The sequence below is a fragment of the Solenopsis invicta genome, chromosome 3, assembly GCF_016802725.1.
Source record: "Solenopsis invicta isolate M01_SB chromosome 3, UNIL_Sinv_3.0, whole genome shotgun sequence".
Lineage (NCBI taxonomy): Eukaryota > Metazoa > Arthropoda > Insecta > Hymenoptera > Formicidae > Solenopsis > Solenopsis invicta.
Window position 1 is genome coordinate 20310724 of NC_052666.1, and position 11486 is coordinate 20322209.

Below are 11486 nucleotides of genomic sequence, written 5' to 3' on the forward strand. Positions count from 1 at the left end.
CGCCTCTCCGTTGAAGGCTTAGCCGCAAGAGAGTGCCGGATCGTCGGTAATTCCGTCCAATTAGGACAGTCCCAATTAGGAACCTAAACCCCGCGCGTCGAGACCGTTGTGTTCCTTCCTGTGTCTCCAACTTCTCGGATCTACTACAACGAGAAGAAACTTACGGCAGGTCGCCTTCGCCAAATCTTCGCGAGAGTATGAGGGCCCTTGTTACGTCCGTTTACCGTTTGAATATCCATTTGCGCAGAAACATTTAACGGCACTACGACCTAACTATTGATCTCATTCTATTTCATTTTGCTTCGTGTATTAATATGAAAGTTGAATCCTTTTCTATTTGTATTACGCTCGCATATTTCATAATATTTTGCATTATTTTTAAGATTATTAAATCATGAATAATATTCTAAATATTGAATTTTAGTAACGTTTCGTTTCATTAGAATCGATCAAGGGTATCGAGCGATACTGAGCGACCATTGTCGCTGCTTACTGTTGCAGGACGCCGAGATCGAGAAATCGACGCTACCGGTGATCGGTCCAGGTTTGTCCAATGGTCGCAACAGCAACTCGTCATCCACCGACAGTCTGCTGTCGCTGTTGATTCCGACGCCGTTGCGAGAGACCCTTTGGGCAACGGTCGCTCTATATCTTGGCTGGAGACTCGTCTCCCGCTTACGATAGATGCACCGATTTCGCCCAGCCGTTCTGGGTGATCCTACGGGCTCGATCGACAATTTCGTCGGCAACTGGAACGGCGGTATTGGAGGCCACTGAAACGATGGAACGGACGGACCGCCGGAAACTCCTTTCCTTGTATGCGATCGCAGAAGTCTTGGAATCTTCTGGACGGATTGTCTCGAAAGGAAAAGGAGGAGGCAGTCCACGGCGCGTACTCCGGATCTCTCTGTGTGATCGGATGATGGATTTGAGGTAGAGCGCGTCGTGAAGACGAACCGTTCTTTTATTTGAACATCTACTTCGATAATACAATTGTAATTTTATATTGTCTGTTTTTGTATTTCGCGTTTCTGCGTTATGCGGCTACGCGAGAATGCGCTTGATCGACTTTGATCGGTTCCTGAGGGACCATACGACTGCATATAAAATATTGATATTTTGGATCATGATGAAAGTATACACATTGTTAGAAATGTTTGTGAATTTACAATACCCCTACAATAAAAATGTGCAGCAAATTTACAAATATAAACGTTTCACGCAACGATTTGATGTAATTTCGCAATATTTGTGAATTTACGATAAAAATTTGCTGCAATATTACAAAACTAACGCGACGCGGATGCATATTAGAAATTTGCGCATCTCGAGGCCCCGAGTATTGTAATTTCACAACGTAGTTGTGATTTAAAGTCACAGTACATTGTTGTTGGATAAAAACTTCTACTTTGGTTGTGATTTTACAACGGAAATTTCTAACATTGTAGTGATAATTATTTGCTTCTGCGGCGTGCTTCTGATTTTCTTATGATTGATGATTCTGATTAATTGATTTATTTGATAATTGATAATCGAGGATTTATTTGATAGTTGGTAATTCGTAATTAATAATTGATAATTAATGATAATAATGGATTGATTTTATAATAATTTTTAATTGATGATTGTGATAATTGAAAATGATAATAATGATTAAGTTGACGAGTCATAGTTGCTCTCTACTAAAGGTATTCCCCTTCATCCTTTCTCGAGAATGAATGGGTTAGAATTTATATAAAAAGATCTTTAATTGGAAACTTGGATTGCAAGATTCCAAAAAAGTTCTTAATTATTTTTTATCGATTAAATCGACGGTAAAAGAATCGACCATTCGATCTATTTACTTCATTACTATTTATCGAGAATTGTGTTCTGTCGATAAATTGTGACTGTGATTGCCGCGGATTACGAAACAAAGATTAGCGACGGCGGAACAGCGACGTCGAAGTACACAAGTGCATTCTCGCGCGATGCAGAAGTTATTTTCATACGTAGCGCTGTTCTTTCGCCCTTTGAATTCGTAAGCGAAGGGCCGAGGACGGGGGACTAGAGTTTTAGGGGGAGGGAATGGGGGGGGAGGTAGGTAACCCGGGCAAGAGTAATCGAATTGCGTATTATATGGCGATCGGACCCGAGACACGAGGAGAGAGGTATTAAGGGTGACGGGGAAAAACTAAGGACGAGATCCAAAGAGGATTAAACCTAATAATCAAATGATGATCTCATTACGGATAAATAAAGAGAATTAAATAAAGTAGTGTGATTATATGAGAGCGAGAGAGAGAGGGCGGACCATACGCCCCCAATTCTCTGTCTTCTCTTCGCGCGTCCGTCCCTCTCTTGATCTCGCCAAGGTAAAAAGACTACTCTACGATACGTGGCTTGTAGATAAAATGCGGCTCCCCGACCGGTAGCGGTCGACGGAACGATTCTTGTCGAAGATATTTTTAACGGCGCCACGCCACGGTGATGTCTCGCGAGGCCTGCTTATCGTAATATATTTCCTCGGAAAGAGACAACGAAGATTTTTAATACATTTGACAATATATATCACGAGCCTATAGCCAAATGGAGCTGTTTTAATCGATTAGTCTGAATTACAGTCAATTCACACTTATTATAATACTAATAACAATACAATCGATCGGCCTCGCCAGACGTCTACGGTGCGCGAGCGGAATGTATGTATATAAAGAGACATTGAGAGGGATGACGACGATTCCAAAAATGTTAAGAGGATAGGGGACGAGCGAGGAGACGTAAGGTGGAGACAGGGGAGCAAACTTGTATATGCATAGAGGATTTATCTAAAGTAATAAAAACTCAGTAATAAGTCGATGTTATAATAATTAAAGTAGATAATCGATAGGCCGAGGATCGCAGCATCTTGATTGGCTAGCTGCGACTCCCGTGGACAGTTTTCAAATGATCTCCGGTAGCTTAGCTATTAGTAGGCGCTCTCGTGACGCTTTCGTGCGAGACGCCTTTCGCGGCACATCGGAAGGAATACCTTCTTCTTTCCCCTGTGCCCTTTCTAACTCGTCTATTCTTCTCTTTCCTTCTTTCCCGTCTCTATCTTCTTTCTTCTATCGACAAAAACTGTCTATCGATTCTCTTGCTCTAACTCACCTATCCTCAATCTTCTACGCGATCCCCTCCGTTTCACTTCCTTGCTTCGCAATTCCATGTTTATCGACGACAGTTCTTCGCTGTTCTGTTGTGCGCGACGTAACGTAACGTAACGTAATCTCTGATCTCGAACTTAGCGTGTATTGGTAAGATTCGTGTGTTGTGTTCGCTCGACGATCCAGAGTCTCAATTTTTACGGGCGAGCGGGCCCGAGCCTTCTCGTTTTGCAAAATTTCTCTTAGGGTTCTCTAGGTTTCTAGGTAGGAACGACGGAAGGGCTAGCCTAACGAGTGAGGGAGTGGGAACACAATGTATCCTTGGGCTTTCTCGTTCGGTTTTAAACTATCGAGACCAAAACTATCGAGGCTGCTGTACAGTCGTCCCTGCGGGCCGCGCTTTCTTTTCTCCCCAGTGCAAGTCTACTGCGTTTTTCTTTGTCTCCCTATTGATAAAATGAACGTGACGTTACTCCGTCGAAGTATTCCAGTGTGTAGGTCTATAGTATTTATTTGTAGGCGATACCATTTTTCTACCGTTTAATAAGGCCGCGTTTTGAAATAAATATATATGCGCGGGCGGAATACATATATATTACTGCCATTTTGAGATAAGCAAATCCTCGCCAGACGCTCCCAAAACGGGAGTGGCTTTGTGGAAAGTCAATAATGTCGGTGTCCATAACACGTAATCTCTAAAGATGAAAATAGTTAGCGTCATTTTGAGACAGAGATATTTAAAAGAGAATACGAATATTTGGTACGCGCTGTGAGGAGAGCGTTGTACACGGTATATAAACTAACGCGTTGCTCTAATCTCAATAAGCGCGGATTGTAGAGTCGAGTATTTTCACATCATATAACGTTTCATTCTGTCGTGTTTTCGCGAGCCATTTCTCATCAGGAACTCAGATCCAGTTTCGCAGAACGCGGATCACCGTTGAACCTGCCGCATGTCGAGTTTATCGTCGAATAATATTATTATTTGATGAAATTAAATCATTGTCTTAAAAAATACATTTAGCGAATTTATTTAATTTTAATATGTAAATAATAATTGACTGCATTTTTTAATTCGTTGATTAAACTACTAAAAAAATGGTTACATATTTGTGAAAAATAAATAACAAGTATTGAATTATGTATACATTTTTAATTAGATCAAGAGATCACGGTAGATCAAATTCTCAAGTAATCTCAATTAATAGCTTCTTTTTACTCTGAATTTTATTTAACTGAATTGTATTTGGAATTTCACATCAGCATATCAAAATTTGATCAAGTTATCAAAATTCAGCGAAAAACGAACTAAACAGTTGTTAACGATTCAGCGTACAACAAGGGGTAACCACTAGCTAAAATGTTGTCCCACAGATTACATGATTTTATCTGATTGCAAATGATTTCATTATTATGATTTCTGGTGATTTCATCTGATTACACAATGAGTTGTCGTGAGTGGAATTCATTATAATTGCTAAAAAATTTTTCTAAAAAAAAAAAATGTTAGAAAAATTTTTAATGACCTTTTTTTAGAAACAGCATGCATGGTGTAATCTCTAATAACTATTTTTGACCAAAAATTAATTACAAAAGAGTTTACACTGATTTCATAATAAATTTCATGATGATTGCACATAATTTCCAATGACACAGAAATCCAAAATGGTTTCTGGTGGTTTTATTAAGATTTCTGATAACTTCATATGATTTCATTATGATTTCTGGTGATTTCATCTGACTTCATGATTACATCTGATTGTAAAATGATTTCGAGGACAATGTCACACGATTACATTAAGTGCTTACCCCCTTGGCGTACAACGTTATAATTTACATCAATACAATTAATTATGACATTTATTGACGGTTACGAGTACCAATGTCCTGGAGTTTCTAAAATAAATTAATTTTGAATGACGCCAGTGATGGCTACATCACATCTTGACATAAAAATATTGTAACAAACTTCAAGATCTATTAAAGTTATAAATTCGCTTGTTAATTCGATCTATTATTCATTTAAATTTGTTGTTAACATAAACGAACTGGTCTATTTGTTATCAAAATTTGACCAATATTCGGAAGAATAATCAGATTTACTTGTATTAACAATAATAAAAATATTAACAATCGTCGAAAAAAATACTTATCTGGATTCAACGGTAATTCGTTTCTCGCAGTCGGTAGAATTTCCAATCTTCGATCGGGTTTCCTCTGTGCAGCTTGCTCCTTTCACGGAGAGAGCACGCAAAGGTACAAGATTATCATGTATACATATTCGATATAGCTTAGTGTTCGTCATTGTATCGCGGGAGCCGAGCCACGAGCTAAGAGGGTAACTCTTTCTCGGGGGAGGTTGTTGTATTGCATTCCGACCAAAGGGAAAATCCCCGTTTTCCTGCAGCGCGGTGAAACGAAACGCGAGACGGCCTAAAAGAAAGGTCGCGGCCATTTAATCCTTTTACTCCGTAGATAGGGAAAGGCAGAGCGAATTCGCGAGCCCCCGCCGTTTATGGCCCGGGGGCGGGTATATACACGCAATACATATATTTGTGTGGGTGTGTGTCGGAGGAAAACTGAAAGTGAGAAAACACGGCACATGTACATAGTCGCTTCTCTTCGGGGCCGTAAACGCAGTTATAAACTACGGTTTCTTTCCCGGTATATTTCTTTTTTTTTTTACCTTTTTTGTTCGTTTTCTAGAATTAATTGCTCTGTAGAAGCACTTAGATAGTAGTCAGCCATATTGAGAGTATAGTAATGATATATGGATAAACGTATATAAAAGTATATATATAATGGAAGACATATATGTATATATATATATATATAAAATATATATATATTTTAAATGGTATAGTTGGGGATATTACTGTTTCGAGAAATAACCTGATGGAGAGAATCGTATATTTCGAAGGGGCGCGAGCCCGAAGAAAGTATGACAGAGAGGTAATGTTAAGGGTAGTGGAGAGACGACGGTTCTTCGGAGATTGATGGAGGTGTTGATGGGCGTAGGTCGAAGGTGGGAAATAAGCTGTAACTGTGACTATGTGGATCGTGGAGGGCAGGCTGCTGATATACTTACTCGAGAGCTTAACCCGGGATTAATTTAGGCACACTTTCGAACGTAGGAAAACACGAGAAAAGCGGTCTTCTCGAGGATCTTCTTGCGTTTAAGAGAACAAAAATCTACAGCATGCATATGCATTTGCAATTCACAAAACGCTCAAACACAAAGTCTGACGAAAAAGGACCAGCAGTAGATGCAGCCCGCCCATCCGAGATCCCCGCGCGTCAAAGCGTCACTGTGATCTCGTAATTATTAATGGAATATCTGATTATTATAAAAAATAATCACACTATGGTATATCCTTTTCTCCCCTTCCGTAAAAAGAGAAAACTCCCGGAGACACAACCTAATCGTATTTTCGCAACTATGGGTTGCGCCTCTTTCAATTGCATTTTTTCGTCCCACCTTGTTCTGTTTTTTTTTTACTTTTCTTCTTTTTTTCTTAATTTTTATAATACGCGTTCGCGCGCGCGTTAGTTCGTAAAAGTAATGTTATAAGTATATCTTAATAAATCTTTCATATGATCTCCCGGAGGTATTGATTGTTAAGCGAATTTAGCGGCCGACGCCGTTCGTTTCCGCCCGTCCGCGTGTAAAAAAAAAAACCTATTTCTCACTCTTTCTCTCTCACATCTAGTTCTCGAGTTTTTTTCTCTCTCAACACGGTTCATCAAAACGAACGGCATCGGCGCTCGATTGGCCGTACCTCAGTTAGTTAAAGATAGAATTAAGCGATTAAAAAGAGATAAACATTTATATTCGACGCGAGGGAAGACGAGGGATAACAACGTTGTTGTAGCGATCTTATTCGGATAGCTAGGTTTTATAACAACGAAAACTGTTTATCGCTGCGTTCGCACTCAGTAATCATCTGTATAGCACGATCACTGATTATTATTCTTACTGATTATTATTTCTATTATTATACTTGTCGCAAAACGTGTAAAAGCTCGAGGTCTCAAACTCCCCGGCGCTATAAAGAAATAATCGACTAGTCTTATCGGACCAAGCATTGAGATTCGTGTATTTTTGTTTAATACATATTTTCTAAGATTGAGATTTTCCCCTCTACATACATATATATATACATATATATACATATATATTTACAAATATATATATTTTTTTGTTTTAAATAATTGATCAATCCCCCTTCCTCCCGCAATTCTCACCTCTTCTGTAAACGCGATCCCGAAGTACCGAGTTCGAAAGCATCGGGGACGAGGCTCTCTCGGGTTTGCTCGCTATGACGGTAGTCCTTTGACAGGACTTCCCGCAGGATATCGCTCGACGCGAGACGCGAGAAGAAGAGTGGCCGCCTTGATCGAGAGGCGTTGCGTTCGACTTGTTTCCATAAAAGACCATCTCTAAATGTAATAAATTATTGTAGTAATGCGCAAGAGGCACTTGATCTTTACAACAGTATTTTAAATCGGGGCGGAACTTGTTCGCGATCGATTGTGATCATTTTCTTTCAATCGACACTCTTCTCGCGCTTTCACGGCGAGCGGGCGAGCCCCGGTTCAAATAGCACATAAAGATAAATGTATATCGAAGCAAGAATTCGTGGTACACATAATTACATGTGTGTATACATATACAATTACACAATACACGCAACATACACGGACATACACTTGCCCTTAGTACTATTATAATCGTCTAAGATCTTATGAGAAATTTTATTTGCTCAGACTGTATAAGTTTGCCATAAAATGACTGTTGTACGTTCTTCGGATGTGTAGTAGTACTCGTGTTTAGAAGTAAGGGAATTATTCGCGATTATTCTGTCGCTCCAGCCACAGTCAGGTGCCAACCGTCGCTCACGGTTTTGTTCTCCTTATAGCGGAGTACGCTGGGACACGCAGCAGTGATCCTCGACTCCGATTGATCGATCGTTTGACGTCGTGCCACTTGGAAACCCCGCTTTTCTAAGGGTCTCTCGGGGTGACTCGTTCGAAATACCGTAATTTAATCCTCTCCACTAATTGTTAATTCACGCGACTAATACTGTTTTATCGCATATTACCTATAATTTATATTATGATATGAGCTTTCAAATATACAAACATGACACAAATATCCATTTGTTCTTGACGAATCCTTTAATTACCAACTTTTTTATTATCGATTATTGGGAGAAATCTCTTGCTTGTAAAATATTCCAGCAATGTTAATATCTTATTCAATATTCAGTGTTTTGTATAATTCATATTTGTGTATTGTATTTAATGCAAATTTACTTTGTTTACGCAATTCGTCATTTTGTGAAAAATTAATTGGATCAAAGCGAAAAGCGAGCGAGTCACACTCGGCAGACCGCCTTTGCCTATCCCTTTGCTATGTAATCTTTCGTGCTCCACTTAAAATAGCGAGAAGTTCATAAACTCCGAATGCCTACAAAATACGTTACCTGTAGCCAAATGTCCCGTGGACCATATAGACCGCCGCGATCTGTTCATTATTTGCGAGAGAAGGAGAAAACGACAGAAAGAAAGAGAGAACGAAGAAACTTGGATCAACCAAGCGTGCGTGATATAAATCGTATGATAGAGAAACAAAGAGAGAAAGAGAGAGAGAGAGAGAGAGAGAGAGAGAGAGAGAAAGAGTACGAGAGTGAGAGAAAAAAACAATAATTCTTGATAACAAAAAAAAAAAAAAATTTAACAAATAGAATTTCTCCCAGGACGGGCGTTATGGGATCTCTCAAGTCGTATGTAAAGCTCGCAGCTGCCTTGTGATAGAGTCTGGACTGCAAATTTTCTGACAGAAAACTCGTAATCAGATTATAAAAAACTGTCAAAGGGATACTTTATGTGTACATACGCATAGAGATGAAATGAAACATAAATATAACGATAAAAAGACAATACATCTCGTCGATCAATTTTCGTCCAGCTGACCAATCCAAAGAAGCGACCAAATAAATGAGGAGGGAAATGATGCGAGCGCTTGCACGACGCTTGAGGTGCTGTCCTTTTTCTTTTCGTTTTTTTTCTATCGATACTTCGCGATATTGATGCTATACGCGTGTCCGTATATTTTTTTTCTTTTGTTTTTTTTTATTTTTAGATATATATGTATATGTATATCTTTCGTTTTGCTTCGAATATCCCGATGCGAGTGATTGGACGGAAGATGTACGGCGGTCACGTGATATATATTATACAAATATATGGTATTATGTAATAATCTCCCTTCCTTAGTGCAGATGTAAGCGAAAGAGAGCAGAGTACTGTTGATTTGTTTTGTTTTAGTTTTGTCTCTTTTTTTTGTCTCCATTAGTCCCAATCGTAACGATTGTTTCGTAACGATCCACTTCTCCCCTTCGTCACTCTTCACGTCTTCTCCCAACTCGACTCTATCTTCTCTCTTCTTTCGTTTCTCTTCGCCTCCAATTAAATTTTGGCTTAAGACGCGGAGCTCTCCGAACAACTCGGGAGTGTTCTCAAGGCATAGAGGAGAGCCAGAAGATCCAAGAGCTCCTCCTCCGTGCTTCTTCCTGTCTTTTCAACGGGCGCAGGAATTGTTGTAACAATCAAGAATATGGAGAACATTCACTCGTACTTCATTTCTAGGTAATTTTTTTTTTTTTGCTACCATTTCTTGCCCTTTGTCTTTTCACCTCTCTTCAAGCCCTTCTCTTCTCTTTCGCGCTCTATCGATGTTTTTAGTTTTAAACGAAAACGTATGGTCGCGCGATCGTTGGTACACGCCTCGGCTTCTCTCGCAAAACTATGTTCGAGAGATATAGTCCTTCTATGGATTATCACGAGCTGGAAAGTGTACGATGAAAGTGATACGCGTAGCGGGTAGCCGATGCGTGGCCGATGTGCGGATCTAATCATACGATGCTGTGCTATCATAAGTCATTACATATACCATATGTTATCGATTACTTTTGATTTTAGTTTATGACAATTTTTCGTGTTATTAATTTTATTGAGTATGATTTTAAGTACTATGTGCGAACGTCTATCATTATTATCTATTATCTATTGATAGATTATTATTATTATTATTATTATTATTACCGGATTTATTATTATATTATTATTATTAATATTATATTAATATTAATATCATCATTATTACGATTATTATTATCATTGTAATCTTAATATTTTGTAAACATTACCACTCCCTATGGTCGATTATTTTTACGAATCGCTCTCGCGTCCGCTGCCAGACCGCCGGTCGACGAAGCGCCTTGAAAGCCGCCGCTTCAACGTGCCCGACTTACTCTTTTGACTACACTTTTGTTCTTCTCCCTTTCACGCTCGTTTCTCTCGTGACACGGCGCCTTCGAGGCGCGACGTCGACCATTCGGGAGTTCGCAAAGGGACGGGGACATCTCTCCGCTACCCGCATGTCTTTCATTGTACAGATTTTTTCACTTTTATATAGTTATCGATATATCGTAACGTTACGCAACGTCGATTGCGACGGTGACCACTTATGCGTCGCCGTACCATTATTGTACTTTTTGATTTTTCTATTGAATAAATGTGAACACGCCGAAAGCATTAACATGTGTGTTTTTATATTATGCGTTACCATACCACTCCTCCTTTCCAAAACTACCTTTTGTAATTCTATACTATACTTAAGTGATGACATATCACTTGTTTTATTAGATACTAAAATTTAAACAAATTTTAATTTCAAATTACAATATATACGAACAAATAAATAATACATATTTATATTTAAGTATATTAAGAGTGCAAATCAATTTTATTTTACTTAATCATTGTTATAACTTTATATGAAATAGACTCTCTTGATTGCCCAATTTGTATCGATCCACGCGGATTGGTCATGGCGTTTAGAATCGTTCTAATGGCTTTCCTGAGACGTGCCATCTGCGCGGCTCATTACTAAGGGATGCAACCGCAAACCAATCGAGCGTTGTGCTCCGTTCTATTCAGTGTTCTGAATCTAATGCGAACCGCAAGACGTTGGTCGAGTTTCCGTATATACCAGACTAGAACGTGGCAATTGCTTTGTAACGAGCGTAGACAACGGTACGTGCAAATCGAGAAATTGAAATATTAACAAGTTGGGAGTTACTAATGTTTCCCAACATATATATATTTCTATGGCGGAACGAGACAGTTGCAGTATTGTTACGCGTTTGAAACTATAGCTTATTTAAAAATCGAAAGGAGTCAACACGTGACGGTGACAGTAATGCATTGTGCAAATTTGTCATTAGAGAGATTTTGGTTAACGTATTTGCAGATTGCGCTGCATTGGAATAACTGCGTATCGTATGATATTGAATA

At 39.0% G+C, this 11486-nt stretch overlaps 1 non-coding gene across 1 annotated transcript in view; it reads left to right on the top strand.

Annotated features, from left to right (window-relative positions):
- Nucleotides 1-10728, top strand: part of LOC105193152 — a 31729-nt gene extending 21001 nt beyond the window's left edge. Inside the window, exon 3 of the transcript XR_005574265.1 lies at nucleotides 502-10728. This is a non-coding gene — a transcript (uncharacterized LOC105193152). The remainder of the gene's footprint in view (nucleotides 1-501) is intronic.
- Nucleotides 10729-11486: the final 758 nt, after the last annotated feature.